This window comes from Manis javanica, chromosome 10, assembly GCF_040802235.1.
Source record: "Manis javanica isolate MJ-LG chromosome 10, MJ_LKY, whole genome shotgun sequence".
Taxonomy (NCBI): domain Eukaryota; kingdom Metazoa; phylum Chordata; class Mammalia; order Pholidota; family Manidae; genus Manis; species Manis javanica.
The window spans coordinates 38,569,363-38,587,638 of NC_133165.1; the positions used below are offsets into that span (position 1 = coordinate 38,569,363).

Genomic DNA, 18,276 nt, shown 5'->3' on the forward strand with positions numbered 1-18,276 from the left:
CCAGGTACCCCTCAGAAGTGACCCTGCTCTTTTAACACTCAACTCAACTTCTTGGCCATCAAGAGTCAAGTACACCTCTTGGCCATCATCTACCAGCTGCAGGAATTCACTTCTGCTTTGGGATCCCTTACTGGTGCAGGCCCAAAGGCCAGGTTGTCCTGCTCAACCCACCTCCACCCCTGGGTGTTCCCCTCCAGCTCCAAATATGTCTTCTTTCTGCTTGCTGGGCTGTAGCACTGGGGTAAAAGTGCTGTCTAAATCATGCTTTAAAAGGGTGATTCTGTGAAACCACTGCTTTGGTGGGAAACAATATCTATCAACTTGAGTACTTCACTGAAATAATTGGTCAGTTGCATCATACGTCATGCATAACAAACAGGCCAAAAGCATTGGCCTAAATAAATATTTTCAGTGTTTCTCCTTCGATTTAGAGTCTCCTAAAGGCCAAATTTAAAAAATATACAAAAGAAGGAGCCTTTCTGATCTTGCTATTCTATTGGGTTTACTGATTTATATCAGATCAGGAGAAGATGTCCATAGTTTTGTTAGGTGTAGATATTTCCTGATAATAATTTTATAAAATATATTTATTATTCATCTTATGCAAAGAGGAGTCTTTCTAAACTTCCCAGGCAATGTTTTTGTAAGTTGAACTCTATTGTAAATGTTCCAAAGAAGAGATATTTAAAGAAACTCTTCATCAAGGTTTATTATACTATTCTCTTTACTTTTTTTTTTTTTTCCATAACAAAGTTAAAGAGGGAGAGAGGAGAGAGGAGGTCTGGTGAGCCTCAGGGCATTCTATAGTAAAGTAAAAATTCTTCATATAAGATAATGCAAGTAATACCCTTCCCCCAAAAACAAACCTGTGTTTGTTATTTCTGTGTATGTGTGTGCATTTTCAAGTTGCATATAACTATACAAAAACATACATAAAGCATATGTGTTTTCATATATATCATATATCTGTTTATCATGTATATCATATATGTGTTTATAGCATATATATCACATACATGTTTTATAAATTATAATTTCTCTAGTCTGGGGCTCTAAAAAATATCTAAAATAATTATTCTTATGAAGCCTTCATCTCTAGCGGTCTTCACTTTTTCTCCCTTCCCCTCTTTAGGTCTCGTTGCTGGGCAAGTGAGAGGTTCACATCCATCCTGGTTTCCCATTTGCTTTCTATACACATGCATACACTTTAAGACATAGTCACCCTTGGGTGGCACAGTGACATTCCCTACAGCCTATAATCACTTCTTCCACCTGGCCCTTTGTTTCTTTGGTTTTCCTCTATAAATTTCTGGTCCTACCCCAGTCTATGATATGGAGTTAATCAATTCTTCCTCAGCACCCTGTCCGCTGACATAAATTCTGAAAGGCACTGCTGCGTGCAGACCAAAGTGCTTATAAGGCACTGCCCTGCATGGATTCCGTGGGCTTGGAGAGACGAGAAGGGGAAGCCAGCAGGAGCGTGAACACTGTCAGGTCCCTGAGGCCCAGGAAAGAATGAGCACGATGTCGGAAGCAGGGCCAAGGCCACGCCTTGAGAGCCACAGACAACACCCCAATGCCAAGATGGTGTCTCACTCCCTCAGTTTTCTTTTTATTGCCTTCTTTCTCTCTGCCTCACCCAGTTGGCAGGCACTTAAAGCCCAGCTGTCAAAACTCAACAGCATATGACCTGATCCCCCATTTCCTTGCCCAGGTTCCCATGACAGAGCCTTTCCATCAACAGCATAAACTAAATAAAAGACCCAAAGGCAATGTTTAGCCCTTAGTCCATAACCATGGTTTCCTTAGAACAGGGGAGTCCTGTAATCAGAAATCCTAAATCCTAAGAATCCTAAAATCAAAGAGAATCCAGATGTCTCCAATTCCTTTCAGAAGCATTTGAGGACAAAACCACTAAGGACAATTTCCCAAAGGGAAATTCATACATTATGAACTTGCCACAGTCTCTTGGTCTTTTTTCAAATACTTCCTTTATACCCAATATATCATGACTAATGTTATCCACCCTCTTTTAAATATTTTCTTAAAAAGGGGGAATTTTTTTAGCCAGTGAACAAATGCCCATACAATAATTTCTAGCAAAATCTTGGGCAGAAAAAGGCATAACTATAAATGTTGAAGTGGTAAGCTATGGGATGGTCATTTCCATATATAAATATGTAACAGAATAGAGTCCATGAAGGGTATATATCAGACACTGGCCTGGCTGAAAGTCCATGTTTAAGTTGTTCAAGAGTATGTGAGGGGTTAACCAATGTTTAAGTGAACAAAAAGTATTGAAAATACCAACTGGGATGGTTTTCTTTCAAATGAAATAACCACAAAATGGAAACTGTATAAATTCTCAGCCCTTTATTTTTCAGCTCTTTATGTACTACTCTCCCAAGAAAATTCCTTGAATTAATGCATCTTATCAGCCTTTGGCAGATTGCGTTTCTCAAAATTGCCTTAATAATATCATTTATCTTATATGTTCTTCTTACATGATTTCAGCACTCCTGTCGAGAGGTGGGAGTCTGTGGTCCCTCCTCTTGAACCTGGGAGGGATTTGACTGTGGTTCTTTGTGACTTCCAAGACCAGGTCAAAAAACACCCGGCCGTCTGGGGATGCTCACTCATGAAACTGAGTCGCCATGCTATGGGGAAGCCCAGGCCTCATGGAGAGGCCACATGTGGGTGCCCTAGTCAACAGGCAACAAGCACAGAGACACAGATGTGTAGTAAGGAAGGCTTTGAGATAACTCCAGCCCCAGCCATCATCTGACTGGAACTACAGAAGAGACCCTGAGCAAGAATTGCTAGCTGAGCCCAGCTAACATCCAGAACCATGAGAAATAATAATACAGTATCTATTGTCATTTTAAGCCACCAAGTTTTATGGTAGATAATCATGTAACAATAGATAACTGGAACATACTCATTGTTAAACATCAGCTCTAACACAACTGAATATTATGCATACAATGGTAGTCAAAAAGATAATAGAAGAAAATTTAATTTCATCAAGACCAGTGACCCACCCAAAAATGAGCCTGTTTCAATAAAACCTTAGTCCTTTACAGTATTCAAAGCAGCAAAAGCATCTTCTATTTTGATACTGAAAAAGCAGTAACGAGCTTAATAATTAAGAATTTAGACTCCAGATCCAGACATACTGGATCGGGATCCCTAGTCTGCCATTTTCTAGCTGTGTAACCTTGGGCCAATCACTCCAGTCCTCTGTTTCCTCATGTGTAAAAGGGGAAAATAATAGCATCTGTCTTACATGGTTATTACAAGTGTCAGCTGAAATGACATGTACAAAGTATGGTAGCTAGCACAGAGTAAGTATCCAGTAGATGTGAGGTCCTGTCATTGTGGTGGTGAATGCTGATGTTATTATCAATATTTCTCAAAATTAGCTTGTAAATATATTTCACATCATATCTGTCATAATCCTGAGAGGAAGGACTTATTATTCACAATTAAGGAAACCAGTTCAGAAAGGTCACTTGACCTGCCCAAGATCACACAGCTTTGGGGTGGGTGAAGTGGAAGTAGAACAGGTATGTAAACCCTGGTGTCTCCTAAGCCACTCCTCCCTTTTACAGTATCCACCTCTCTACCAAGAGGTTTCCCAGCCTGTGGTTAAGCACTTTCAGTGATGGGGAGCTCACTGCCACTGAGGCAGCCCTGACAATCCATCTTTCAATAGCTCTGTCTGTGGCCATGTTTATCTTCCAAGAGGCTGGGATCTGTCTCCATGTAATGTCTATCCACTAGTCTAACTGTGCCCTGCAGGACCACCAGGAACAAATCTGCTCCCTTTCACATAACAGCCCTCAAATTTTTAAAAGGCCCCATCATGTAATCCCCACCAAGTCCTCTTTGCTCCAGACCCCACGTGCCCAGGTCCTCCAGCCATCCCTCCTCCAGCGCCTGGTTGTGAATCCCCTTCCCACCTGGGCCTCCTTCACTGCCTCAGGCTGGGCAGGAGGCATGTGCTATTGATGACCAGACAAGTTTTCATCCTGCTCCCAAAGGCTTTTAATACATTTATGCTCTCTCAGGATGACACTCCAGAAGTATTAAGAGCTGCTGTCACTCTCTCTGTCATCATGTAGGACTCGGGCATTTCACCATATAATCATTTTTTTCTCTCCCAAGAGGCTGCCTGCTTGAGGAAACTGTCATATTCTCCATTCAAGGGGAGCCAAAATGTGCTGAGGCACACGAGCATACCTCTGCCAGGTGGCTCCTTCCAAACACTTTTCTGATGTACCAGCTTGTGGTAAGGAGGTAAACTAACCTGCAGTCACTGGGCACTGCCCTTATCCCAGCTCCCTGACGCCTTACTACCCCAGAGAGGAAGGAAGTATTTTTGCAGGCTAGGTTAGATTATGCTGTGGTAACAAAAAACCCTAAAATCACTGTGGTTTAGCTATAAAAATTCATCTTTTATTCATGAGTAGCTCACTGTGGAGCTGGCAACACCCTAGGGCAGTTTCCTATCAAGTGGTGTCTCATGGGTCCAGGGGACCTACATCCTATAGTCACACATGTGGAAGTCGTGGCTCCAGGACACCAGGCCAAGGAAGAGCCAGCTCTGAATTGTTTCAACCTAGAAGCAGCATAGATCACTGCTGCTTATAGTCCACTGGCCAGAAATAGTCACAGAGCGCGTCAGCCCTAGCACTAACCCTACCCACCTGCAAGGGAACTGGGACCTGGGTGAGCATGTGGATATTCAAGCAGCAGTAAAATGTTCTGCCATAGAATCTCAGTGGCCTTTTGACTCCGAAACACCTCCCCACACATCTAGGTGAATCACTGAGTACAAAGCTTCCCACACCCTCTCCTGATTGTTCATCGGCTCTTCAGCATCCACAGTGTTTGATGACTGCTGTCGTTAGTGTCACTCTCTGAGCCCCTGCATGATGGCTTTAACTGGCAGCTGCAGATGACTCCCTCCCATCTCTGTCTCCTGCCCTTGGCTCAGCTGAGGCCCTCATCATTGCTTTACTAAGTCTGTCAACATAGTGTTCTTAGCTGATTGGCATTCCTCTTGGCCACATCGTCCATTATCTTTTTAAAATTCTAATCTGAGTATATACCCTTACTCCACTTCAAACCCTACCATAGCTACAGTGCCAACAAGATAAATCCCATTTCCTTAGAACTGCATAAAAATATTTTTTAGTGTGGTTCCAAAGATCCTTCCAGCCTTATTACCCAATGCCCCACTCCTGTGTTCCCTGTGTTCCAGCTACCCCAAACTCACATTCTTTCCTCCAGCCACCAAATTGCCCAGAGAGCTCCTCCCAATCAGCAGCAGCTGTAGAAACTCTACTGCCCTCACCACCCCCCGCTCAAGTGTCTTGTCCTCTATGCCAACTTCTCCATTTCTCTCCCACAGAGCTAACTGTCCCTGTTTCAGGTTCCAGATACCCTGTTAGTGTACCTCAATTGTACTTCTCCGTTGGTGTATCCATCTCTTCCACTCAGTGGATTTTTCATTGGCAGTGGCCAGTCCTTATTCATCTCCATATCTCTAGCGGATAGAATAATTCCTGGCCCAGGGTATGTGTCAATGAATGTTAAATAAACCCATGTTATGAATGGCCCCATCCCATCTTATACTGATGAGAAAGAAGTCATTCCTTCATATACTGCTGTTTTTATTCCAAAATCGTGAAAGAAACAGTAAATGGAGAAAATAACAATAATACAGCTCACAGCCTGGGCTAGGGGCTTAAAAGGGGAGTATTAAATTCCCCCAAATTTTCCCAGCACTCAGAAGACCCGAGGCCCCTGAGGTACCATTTTCACTTTCTGGATCATTCTGTAGTGGCCTGTCCTTCATTTGGAAAATTCTTACGAGGGTGGACTGAAAATAGTTGTTTGATTAGCCCAGTATTGAGCTATTTCAGTGCACTCCTCCTGAACAGAGAGATTGCACGCACTGAAATGAAAGGAAAGCATGTATGAAAGCTCTGATTATTCAGAAGAGGAGGATGGGAAGAAATAAAAACTCTCCAGAAAGCCTTCAGCACTGTAACTAAATGTTAATGCTTAAAGATATACCAATATTTCAGGAAGCTATTGGTAGTGCCACACTAAAGCTCATTCTAGTTTTAAAGAGAAATATTTGACTTGGAGGGATGGACCCCATGCTGGCTCCAAGATAAACTTTCCTAGCTCTCTCAGGCCAATTTTAATGCTAAGAGCAGCTCCACCAGAGTAAAAGTTCATTTTTGAGAGCCAAGCTGTGAATTATGCTACAGGCTGAGCTGAGCAGTTGGTCTTTTGCTGATGAAGGCAGAAGCCCGAACATGATACAGAAGTGGAGGGGGACAGTCAGGGACATCCAAGGGGGATTATCACAGAAGGTCAGACTAATTAAATCGAAAGAAGTCACCAGAGAGCTTGCGCACCCCCAACACACCGTATTCAAATGCTCTGACACATGCAGTGGTTGATAAGAGAGAGAGGGTTGAATTGCCACTTTCATCTGCCTGGAAGGACAACAGTCAACCAAATAAAACTTTTTAGTATTGGTTTAAGCCCAGGTGGGGACAGAAGAATTGAAACTGCTGCCAATTCCTAATTATGTAGTTGAATCAGAGACAGGGAGTTAGGAGAGGCAAAGTCCAATTGCCTTTCTGATTTAGCTATTTAACACACAGTGGTTGCACAACTATTGTGTGCCCGGCATAGCACTGGGTGCAAGGGATAAAACAAATAAGAAATGTTCCTTGCCCTCAAGGAGCTCACATCTGATAAACATTTATGTAATAGTACTGTACAGTGTGATCCATGCTCTAACAGTTATCTAAAGATGCCAAGGAGCACTTTAGCACCAACTACCCAAGTAATGTTGGGGCCAGCTCCATAAAGGAGGTAACACATGAGCAAGCCCTGAAGAGTGGGTAAATATTCTACCATGGTGAGCAGAAGAAAGGCAAGGAAGACAGAGGCCATACTGCCTTCAAAGGTCAGGAGGCTTGAAACCATGACCTTTGCAGTATTTGGAAGTACAGAGATGGTGAGACGTTGAATCTATGCCAAAGAATGCTGGAGATGCGATTCATAAGGCAATCGGGCACCAGATCCTGAAGGACTTGAATTCCCTGCAAAAGCATTTAGAATTCATCTTTTAGGCAATGGGGAGCCACTGAAGATTTGTAAAGGTGACATGATCCAAAATATATTTGAGAAAGATCACTTGGCCACAGATGGATGATGGAAAAGACATCTGGGAAATAGTCTCTTTCCAAAGGTGCTAACAAATGCCCCGCTGGTGGTCTAAGCAGCACCTTCTCTCTGTCCTCTCTTTTCCTGCTCGTCCTCATAATGGGGATGCTGCCAAACAAGCAATTCCTGAGAACTTAGTGTGTGAGCTCAGCCATGTACTGTTTGCTCTCAGATCCACAGAGTGTGCTAAAGCCAGCTTATACCAGCTCATACCAACTCATACAGGCTCATGAGAGCCAACTGTGCACATCTTTTTGGCTTCAATGACACCCCATTGGTAGCTTGAAATTGGCCATTGTGGGAGGTTTCTTACACCTCAGAATCTGCAAAGACTATAAACCAGGACTTTTTTCTGTTCCAGAGAGCCATTTATTAAACATCTTATCAGCACACCACTTTGAAAAGATTCAGTCCCAGTCCTCCATAAGAGCAATATCTATTTAAAGAGAATAAACCAGTACATATGAAATGATGCAAGAACAATTCAGTTCAGAGTTTAACACTCACTGAAGGAATCATGAAGCACCAGGGAGTGGGGGCAATGGTAGAAAGAAATAAAAGGCCCTTGAGTGACAGCCAGTCTCTCCTTGCCTCAGACTCTGTCACTCTCACCCAACCTGGGGGTTAATCAATTAGGTTTCATCTGGGAGTAATTACATCCTGTATGGTGTCATGACTAGTGATCTCCAATTATAGTTCTGTCACCTGAGATGACAAGTAACCTCAAAACTAAGTGTGCTGTCACAACTGAAGACTTAGAAAGAACCTCAGAGGAGAATCCAGCCCAAGCCCCACATTATTCATCCATTAAATGAGGCATCCACTCATAGTGACTTAACTAAGGACTCACAGCTATTAACAGCAGACTGCAAACATGATCACAGGGCTCCTCTCAGCTCAGCAGACATTCCAGTGCCCATGCCAGTTTACATTGTAAAGGGATGTCCCATAAGGACAGCCAGTCCTTTCTTTAGACCCTCTAAATATATTTTGTACAGTATTGCCCAAGACTGGCATACTCTTCCTGTCTTCAGTACTCCTGGGAATACCTGGTATCCAGGAAATGCATACCAGATACTAACAATGTTAACAGAAGGGAAATTTAATCAATAACATATACAATCATCAAATCAGCAAACACATATGCAGACTGACTTTTGAAGCTCCATGAGGAGTTTGGCCATGAAGCTTATGCTGTGGCACCCCAGAACTTGGATCTCATATACCAAAATATTTTTCTAAGAAGTTTTTTGGCACTAAAATAGAATTGCCAACTTATTCTTTTGCCAAAGCAAGAAAGACATACTAGCACCATTTCATGAAGTAATAGATATTTAAAGCCCCCAAATTTAGAATGACCAATTCTCAGAATAAAAACATTCATGTAAATGTACTATGTATGACCACATAAAAAACATACTATGCTAGCCATTACTTTGCTCACTGCACCATGACTGCTGGAGGAGACCTGGTGGGAGGAAGTGCTAAGCCAGTGTAGACATATTTGGAATCATGCAACTCTTGTATGTACATGTTCTCCATCTCACTTATGGTGGCTGAAGAGCAAGGGCATTCTCTTGGGTTGTTTCATCCAGGACCAGGTGGTGAGCATCACTGCTAGAATCCTTCAGGCCTCTTCCATTTACAGAGACTGGTTCTGTGACATCCTTGCTCCCACATTACAGCCTAATATAAGAAGGAGGAAGAAACCCCAGTTCCTTTGCCTTATGAAAGACCACCTTCGTTCCTCTGTTACTCAAGTGTTAGAGATTTCAAGAACAAACTAAGCCCACAGTTAGCAGAAGGAAGGAAATTACAAAGACCAAAGCAAAAATAAAAGAAATAGAGACCAAAAAAACAATAGAAAAGATCAACAAAACTAAGAGCTGATTTTTAGAAAAGATAAAATTGACAGATGTTTAGCTAGTCTAAGAGAAAAGAGAGAAAACTCAAATAACATAAATTAAAGAGGAATCATGACAACTAATATCACAGAAATGCAAAGGATCATAGGGGATTACTATGAACAAGACTATGCCAACAGATTGGATGACCTAGAAGAAAAGATAAATTCCTAGAAACATACAATCTACCAAGACTAAATCATGAAGAAACAGAAAATCTGAACAGACCAATCATGAGTAAGGAGATTGAATCAGTAATCAAAAATCTCCCAAAAGAGAATTCCAGGACCTGATGGTTTCCCTGGTGATTTCTACCAAACATTTAAAGAAGAATTAACCCCAATCCTTCTCAAACTTCTCCAGAAAATTGAAGAGGAGGAAACACTTCCAAACTCATTTTACAAGGCCAGCATTACCCTGATACCAAAGCTGACAAGGACACTAAAAGGAAAGAAAACTATAAGCTAATAACCTTCATGAATATAGATGTAAAAACTCTCAACAAAATATTAGCAAACCAATTCAATAAAACATTAAAAGGATCATATATCATGATCAAGTAGAATTTATCCTTAGGATGCAAGAAGGCTTCAACATACACAAGTCAATAAATGTGATACATCACATTAATAGAGTGAAAGACAAACATCATAAGACATCCCAATAGATGCAGAAAACGCATTTTACAAACTACATCCTTTCATGATAAAAATTCTCAACAAATTGAGTATCAAGGAACATACTTCAAGATAATAAAGGCCATACATGAGAAGCCCATAGCTAACATTATATTCAATGGTGAAAGGTTAAAAACATTTTCCTTTAATATCAGGAACAGGACAAGGGTGCCCACTCTCTCTACTCCTATTCAACATTGTACTGGAAGGCCTAGCCAGAGAAATCAGGCAAGAAAAAGAAATAAAAGCCATCCCAAGAGGAAAGGAAGAAATAAAACTGTTTTTGTTTGCATATTATGTAATGTTATATCTGCAAAATTCTACGGACTCCACTAAAAAACTGTTAGAACTAGTCAATGAATTCAGTTAAGTTGCAGGATGCAAAATCAACATATAAAAATCTGTTGTTTCTATATGCTAATAATGAAATACCTGAAAAAGAAATAAAACAATTTCAGTCACAATGCTGTCATAAACAATAAAATACTTAGGAATAAATTAAACCAAGGAGGTTTTAAAGACCATGCACTGACAACTATGACTTTGATGAAAGAAATTGAAAAGACACAAACAAATGGTAAGACATCCTGTCTTCATAGATTAGAATAATTAATATTGTTAAAATTACCATACTACCCAAAGCCATATATAGAGTCAATGCAAACCTTATCAAGATCCCATGGCACTTTTTTATAGAAATAGAACAAAACAATTCTAAAATTCTTATGTAACCACAAAAGACCCCAAATAGCCAAAGCAATCCTGAGAAAGAACAACAAAGCTGGATGTACCACAATTCCTGATTTTAAGCTATAATACAAAGCTATAGTAATCAAAACAGTATGGTATTGGTGCAAAAATAGACTCATAAAACAATGGAACAGAATCAAGAACCCAGAAATAAACTCTTTCGTATATGATCGACTAATATATGAGAGCCGAGACTACTCAATGAGGAAAGGATTCTCTCTTCATAAATGGTGATGGGAAAATTAGATAGTCACATGTAGAAGAATGAAATAGGACCCCTATCCTACAACTCACAAAAAGTAACTCAAAATTAAAGACTTAAACATAAGACCTAACACTATAAAACTCTTAGAAGAAAATGTGGGACTTGACACTGGTCTTTGCAATGATTTTTTGGATAGGACACCAAGAGCGCAAGCAACAAAAGCAAGAATAAAAACTGACACTGTATCAAACTAAAAAATTTCTATACACCAAAGGAAACAATCAACAAAATAAAGGGGTAACCTACCAAATGAGAGAAAATATTTGCAAATCATATATCTGATAAGGGGTTAATATCCAAAATATATAAGGATCTTAGCAAGTCAATAACAAAAACCAAACAATCTGATTTTTAAAATGGGCAGAGGAAATGTACATAGTTTTCCAAAGAAAAAATGCAAATGGCCAACAGGTTACATGAAAAGATGCTTGGTATCATTAATTGTCAGGGAAATGCAAATCAAAATATCAGTGAGATACTATCTCATACCTTTACGAACGGCTATTATCAAAAAGACAAGAAATAACAAGTGTTGGCAAGGTTGTAGAGAAAAGAAAACCATATTGGTGGGAATGTAAATTGGTGCAGCAACTATGGAAAACAGCATGGAGTTTCTTTGAAAATTAAAAATAGCATGACCATATGGTCCAGCAATCTCACTTCTGGGCAGATATTCAAAGGAATTGAATTTAGGATCTCAAAGAGATATCTGCCCTCCCATGTTCACTATAGCATTATTTACAATAGCAAAGCTATGAAATCAAACAAACAAAATGTCCAACTGCAGGTGAATGAATAAAGAAGACATACTACATATATACAATGGAATATTATTCAACCATAAGAAAAAAAGAAACCCTGCCATTTGTAACAACATGGATGGGCTTTGAGGGCATTACACTAAGTGAAATAAGTCAGATGGAGAAAGACAAATGCTATATGATCTCACTTGTATGTGAAATCTAAAAAGAGAAAACCAAACTCAGAAACAGATTAGAATGGTAGTTGGAGTCAGTGGATGGGAGAAATGAGGAGATGTCAGTCAAATGGTACAAATTTCTAGTTATAAAATGAATACTTCTGGGCATCTAATGTATAACATGATGACTATAGTTAACAATACAATATGATATACTTCAAATTTGCTAAGTGAGTAAACCTTAAATTTTCTCATCACAAAACATAAGTGGTAGTTAGATGAGATGATGGGGGTATTAGTCACCCCCACTGCGGCCCTCATTTTCATGGTACATAAGTATAACAAGTCATCACATTGTACACCTCAAACTTACACAATGTTATATGTCAATAATTTCCTGATAAAGCTGGGGCAGGAGAAATGGTAGAGATTTCATAAATAAAAAAAAATTCATTGGCTCTCTCAGTGCAGGTGGATGTAGTAAATTCACAAAATATGATCTCAAGGCTCAAAGGCTCCTAAAGCTTTAGGTCTGTGCTGTTGCTGGTGCTTGAGTTTTAAACTTGAATGGATGTTTGACATCTCCTGAATCACAGAGAGTAGGAAAAAAAACAGCATCCCAGGGCATGTGAACATATTGAACTGTACAAGGTCCACAGTTGTTGGTAAGTTATAGAACCCTAAAATGGCAGCAATGAAAGTGTCCTTTTGGAGTAACTAGTCCAGGGCTCACAAATCGGTTTCATCAAACATGTATCCTCCATCTGAGAAGGAGGGGCAGCCTGGGGTGTGGAGGAGAAATGAGGCTGCCTCTGGGCTCAAAGGGGGAAATACTGTGGTCAAGTGAGTTACATCTGCCATGGCCTCTGGAAGGAGAGAGGCTGAGCTCATCGGGGACTCAGGCAAACTCCCTTGTTACAATTAGGAAACAAGGCAGTTGTGGGGGCCCGGCCTATGGCCAAGGCTGAGCCCCACTCTAGCTGGACAACGCCCTAAAGATGGCACCTGCTTCCTGCTCACCACCCTTTCCCCTCTTCCCTGTTGGGGATTGGCCCAGCAGACTTCCGTACCCTTGCACAGCTCATGCTGCCCCTTAGAGTGGCGCGTGACACCTATCCGCTTAAAGGTCACGCATGATACTGACCCGGATTGGTTGGGTGACTGAATATAAGGGAGCCGCTGGGAGGGAGAAGAGTCGCCCGACAACTGCTGTAACCGCCGCAAGAGATTAGACAATAAAGCCTAGAGAAGAATCAAGACCTTGGGCGTGTTGCTTCGGTCCCTTTGGGGTCGCGACAAGTGGTGCCAAACCCCGGGAATCGCTAAACCTTGTCGCGACCTGATCCGCTGACCCTGGTGCCTGCCGATGAAGTAGAGCTTGTAACTCTTCAGGAACGTCGCTGGACGCCCTTCGGTCAGCTGGCCAGACCGGGAGAGGGAACCGAGGGGGGTGAGTGGATCGGCGAGCAAACTGAAAGTATACATGGCAGGGCAGACGGCAGGCAGTTGCGGTGGGTGTTTATGTGTAGTGTGTGTGTCCTGTTAGTGTTTGTGGCATTGTTTATTATAATATATGGAATGAGGAGGCGCCAGTGAAGGTTCGCAGAGTGGCGACGAAATAAAAAGGTTCGCAGAGTGGCAACGAAATCAAAAGGTTCGCAGAATTAGCGACATAGTCCATCTAAATCATAACTAGGATACTTGCCCCTTTAGAGAGAGGATGGGGACGGAGGCCTCTAGGAACCTCTGAAAGTGCTCCTTAGAGCTAATGGAACCCCTTTGAAAACAAAGACTGCCAGGGCATTCCTGAACACTATAGAGAATCATGCCCCATAGTTAAAAATCTCCAGCCCTCTACCTCGCTATGGAACACACCTATTTTTGTAATTAGGAAAAAGTTGGCAAGTGGAGATTATCAAAGACTGTTTCTTCTCCATCCCGCTTCACCCCAGAGACTGTCAAAGGTTTATTGGCACAGGGCATGGCTAATAGCCCCACCATGTGTATGTAAAGAAGGCCTTACAAACTGTCAGGAAACAGTCATCTATCATTATATGGATGACATCCTTTTGTGTCATGAGAGCAGCAGAGAGCTAGAGACAACCCTCAGGGTCAGGGTATGGTGGAACGCACTCACCTCACCCTCAAGAATGCCTTATATAAACAAAAAGGGGGAATAGGAGAAGATTTTAGAACACTGGACAAAAATGGCCGCAGTGCAGCAGAGCGGTACGGCCAACAATCCAATCCAAAACACATGCCTAAAGTTTTGTGGAAGGATGTGTTGGAAGGAACATGGAAAGGCCCGGACCCAGTGATAATCTGGACCCGAGGCTTGGTTTCTGTTTTTCCACAGGGCCAGCAGAACCCCGTTTGGGTACCTGAACGTCTGATATGCAGAGTGGAAAACCCCGGAGCGGAGGTACAAGATGATCGCACTGCTTCTGCTCCTGCCGTGGATCCTACAGCAGGCCACGGCGGAGCCGAGCTGCAGCTGTAGCCACCGCCGCGCTATCACCATTCCTATGGCAGAGACGCTGAATGGTCTGTCCCAGGCCACTGAACCTTCTTCAAGAACAATTGGACCTCTTGGGGGAGGTTTTGTCTGTGGGCTGCGTCCATTCTTATACAGGGGTGTATTACTGGTATTCCTTTTCATAATTATTCTAAAGCTGCCAACTTGTCCAGACAGTTAGGCAAGATGTTAAACGCCACCAAAGCCTGGTCAGGTGTAGGTGTCATAGGAATATTGCTAATTGTGGGCCTCTCCTGCTTGGGAGGAAAGTCTGTTACAAAAACAGCAACGGGGAGAATGGAAGGTCCTGTTGCAGGCCATGGCAGTGCTAGAGGAAGGCATCTCCCCTAGAGTATGGCTTAATATGCTGGATCAGTAGTCAAGGACGGGTAAGATAAGGAGCTGCGCATATCAACCTAAGACAGGGCTCAGACCTAAGCTGTCTATTGCCTGAGGACGGGTAAGAATGCCGCAGACTCCAGACGACCTAAGACAGGCATGATCCCGACAGCCCTTTGGTTATAAAACAATAAAGGGGGAGATGTGGGGGCCCGGCCTACAGCCAAGGCTGAGCCCCACTCTAGCTGGACAACGCCCTAAAGATGGCGCCTGCTTCCTGCTCACCACCCTTTCCCCTCTTCCTTGTTGGGGATTGGCCCAGCAGACTTCCGTACCCGTGCACAGCTCGTGCTGCCCGCTTAGAGTGGCGCGTGACACCTATCCGCTTAAAGGTCACGCATGATACTGTCCCGGATTGGTTGGGTGACTGAATATAAGGGAGCCGCCGGGAGGGAGAAGAGTCGCCCGACAACTGCTGTAACCGCCGCAAGAGATTAGACAATAAAGCCTAGAGAAGAATCAAGACCTTGGGCGTGTTGCTTTGGTCCCTTTGGGGTCACGACAGCAGTGAAGTGATTCTTCCCACTAGGACCTCCTACCCCGCAGCTTTGGCTACTGAGCTTCCCACCACGGCAGCTCCATGAACCGACCTCATTCTCTCCTTGGTTCATATTCCCTCATCCATTCACACCCAAACCCTGGGTTATACTTGCCAGCAATTCCAACTCCCTGAACTTCCCTTCCAGGCCTTTCTTTCTCCTTCTATGACAGGCTGGAAATTCAGTCTCCAGTGTTCCACCTGCTCCGTGAGGCCCTCCCAGGAAGTGAGGGACAGTCAGCCTCCCTGCCTGAGCCATTCCCTGCTTGGCATGTTTTTGAGATGTCTTCAATTTAGGCCCCTGTGCCCTTACCTAGATGGGTTTGACTTAACTGGCATTTGAGCCTTACCTGTTCCTTAATTTATAAGCAACAAGGTCCTGTAGAGAAGAGGTTGGGTCTTTGTATTCTATGCAGTGCATAACAGGGAACAAAATAAATATTTGTGAAATGAGAAAATGAGAGGATATAATTAAGTCTCGTGTTAACTCATTTGAACTTTGGAGCTTCAAACCCAAAGTACAAAGCTTTAAATCTGCCATAAGACATGCATGTCACCTCCTTCCTGCTGTAGATCACAACCCCCATCCACACTATTGAAGTTCTACACCATTTTTCCAGGGAGTCTGTGTGGCTGCCCCTATGAGGAGTGCGGTGGTTTTTGAATTTTATTTTCCCAGAAGAACTCTGGGGTCAGATGAAATATCTCACCAACCCCCAAATATAAAACAACAAAAAGCAGTGAAGTGAGGCTCCCTGCTTTTACTACCCCTTGATCCTTTCAGTAGCCCCTGACCCACTCCCACTGTCTCCCTAGGACCCCCTCCAGGACCCCCCAGATCCCTAGAGCTCAGTGGGCCTCCCAAGAGCTTCCCACTCAGTCCTTTCTCTCCAGGATCCTTCATCCAGCCCAACCCACACTCAGCTGCCAGCCCAATGTTAACACTGGTCTCATCTTAACACCCCTTTCAGCCTGTCACTCCATGGTGCCACCAAGACCAAACCCTTCAGCCAGCTCCATGGCCTGAATGAAACACAGCCCACCTATGTCCCACTCCTTTCCTCTGCTCATGTTGCTCAGCTCCAGTGGGGTGCCCTATCCACACTACGCTGTTCTCACTCACAGGACTTCCTGAGCCTTGGCTTCTCACCCACTGCTCTCCTTATCTAGTCCTCCCCGTGAACAAGTGGCCCTTTATCCACCCACCCCCAGCTTCTTCTTTTGGATTCCATAGCCTGACACCACCATTCACTCATGCTAAAACCCAGAGGGTCACACTAAACATTCCCTTTCCTCTGCCTGATCTTATACATCCAATCAACCACCTGTGTATCAGAAACCTATGCCCCTCTCCTCCTCATTGCCATGGCCCTATTTTGGACTCTCTTTTCTCTTTCAAGGATTCCTAGAAAAGCTTCTTGATGGGTCTCCCTCCCTCACCAATCCACCTTGTCGCAGCTGCAGGACCATCCACCTAAACCACAGGGCTCTCCCATAGCCTGCCTTCCAACTGCCCCCATTGGCTTTGTGTTACGGTCCAAGCTCTAAACTCAGTATAAAAGGCTATTCGTCTTCTGGCCCCCACCTGCCTTTCCGACCTTGTCTCCTACCACTGCCACAGGCTCACCCAGCAGTTCAGCTGCCCTAAGCCATCACCATTCTTCTCAGGGGCCATTTCCCTCTTACTCAGAGCAGACTGACATTCCACCAATACGGACTGGTAGGACAGAATCGGTCTGTAAGCACAGAAAGACTTTTGAACAAATTGATAGACAGCCACTGGCCCAAAGCCCCAAGTGCCCTGCTACCCAGCCCCTACCCCAGCAACCACACGGTGACTGGCCCAGCAGGAGCCAAGCTCTTCAGTACCTGGACTCTCACCCCTGCCTGGAAACACCTCTGCCTGGACCACCTTCCTACCCCTGATGTCCCCTACTTCTCCTTCCCCCCGCCTCTCAGGCACTCTCTATTCTGTGTTTTCTTAGAACTTCCTTTGTGTTTCTATTTTGCAACTTGTCCTGTTACATTGTGATTTCTTACACATCTCTCTCTCCCACTCAACCAAGAGCTCGTTGGAAGCTATATCCACATCATATGCTCAATGAGTGTTTGGTGAACTAGACCTTCTGGCAGTCTGGAAGAATCCTACCTCCTTAAAGCTCTCCAACTCCTCTGATAGTCATAACTCTAGATTTTTGAATATCTAGTGCCTCCCCAGGGCTTACTTTGTGCAGAGCTAAGCACATAGTAGGTGCTTAATAAATACTATTTCTAAGGCTGATATGTATGTATCCCTCCCCCCCAAAATGAGACTATAGCCCTTCTGAGCTGAAATCAAGAGATCCAGATGGGACCAAGGAAACCAGGAACTATGTGCCAAAGACAGCTAAGCACACTCGTCCATGCAGCTGGTGAGCCAAGAACCACTCACACAGCTCTGCCTGTAAAGGAAGAGCACTTTGCCAGCCCCCCTCCCCCACTCCTCCAGAAGCTTTTCCTCCTGCCTCTGTTGAGATCCCAAATAAGACAGCCCAAAGCCAGGCTAGAGAAAGATAAAGGAGGGGATCAAACAAGGATCTTGTTTAGGCTGCATGATGCTGTGTGATTTTAAAGGAGAGAGAAAACAGAATCAAAAGCATGTCTTTGCTCTGTCAGAGACAAGCACAAGCAAAATCACCCAGGCTTTCTACCTTCAGCAGATCTCTGCGAACAGGCCTGGTAACACCGCAAGGATGGTAGGTGTTGGCTCACCCACCTCCTTTGTGAGGCCTGGAACAGCTAAATCTCTTCTGTCATCAGTGCTCCTGGGAAGGTGCGGGAGGGAGCAGGAGGAGGGAAGACACGAGGAAGGGAAGTAAGAAGGAAGGGAAAGAGTCAAAGGAGGGAGGGAGGGAGGGCGGACACGTGCAATCAGAGCTACTCCAGGGCAGGGACTCTGCCAAGTACTTTGCACATGCGTCCTCTCCCTGAACCATGAAAACAGCCCTCTGAGCCGGGTATTATCCCTATTTTAAAGCAGAGAAAACTGAGGTGGTGAAGCCCTTTGATTTGCCCA

At 43.6% G+C, this 18,276-nt stretch overlaps 1 long non-coding RNA gene across 1 annotated transcript in view; it reads right to left on the bottom strand.

Moving 5' to 3' along the window:
* LOC140843729 (uncharacterized) overlaps window positions 1-18,039 on the bottom strand; it is a 45,890-nt gene extending 27,851 nt beyond the window's left edge. Inside the window, exon 1 of the long non-coding RNA XR_012121735.1 lies at window positions 17,912-18,039. This is a non-coding gene — a long non-coding RNA (uncharacterized lncRNA). The remainder of the gene's footprint in view (window positions 1-17,911) is intronic.
* Between the last annotated feature and the right edge of the window lie 237 nt (window positions 18,040-18,276).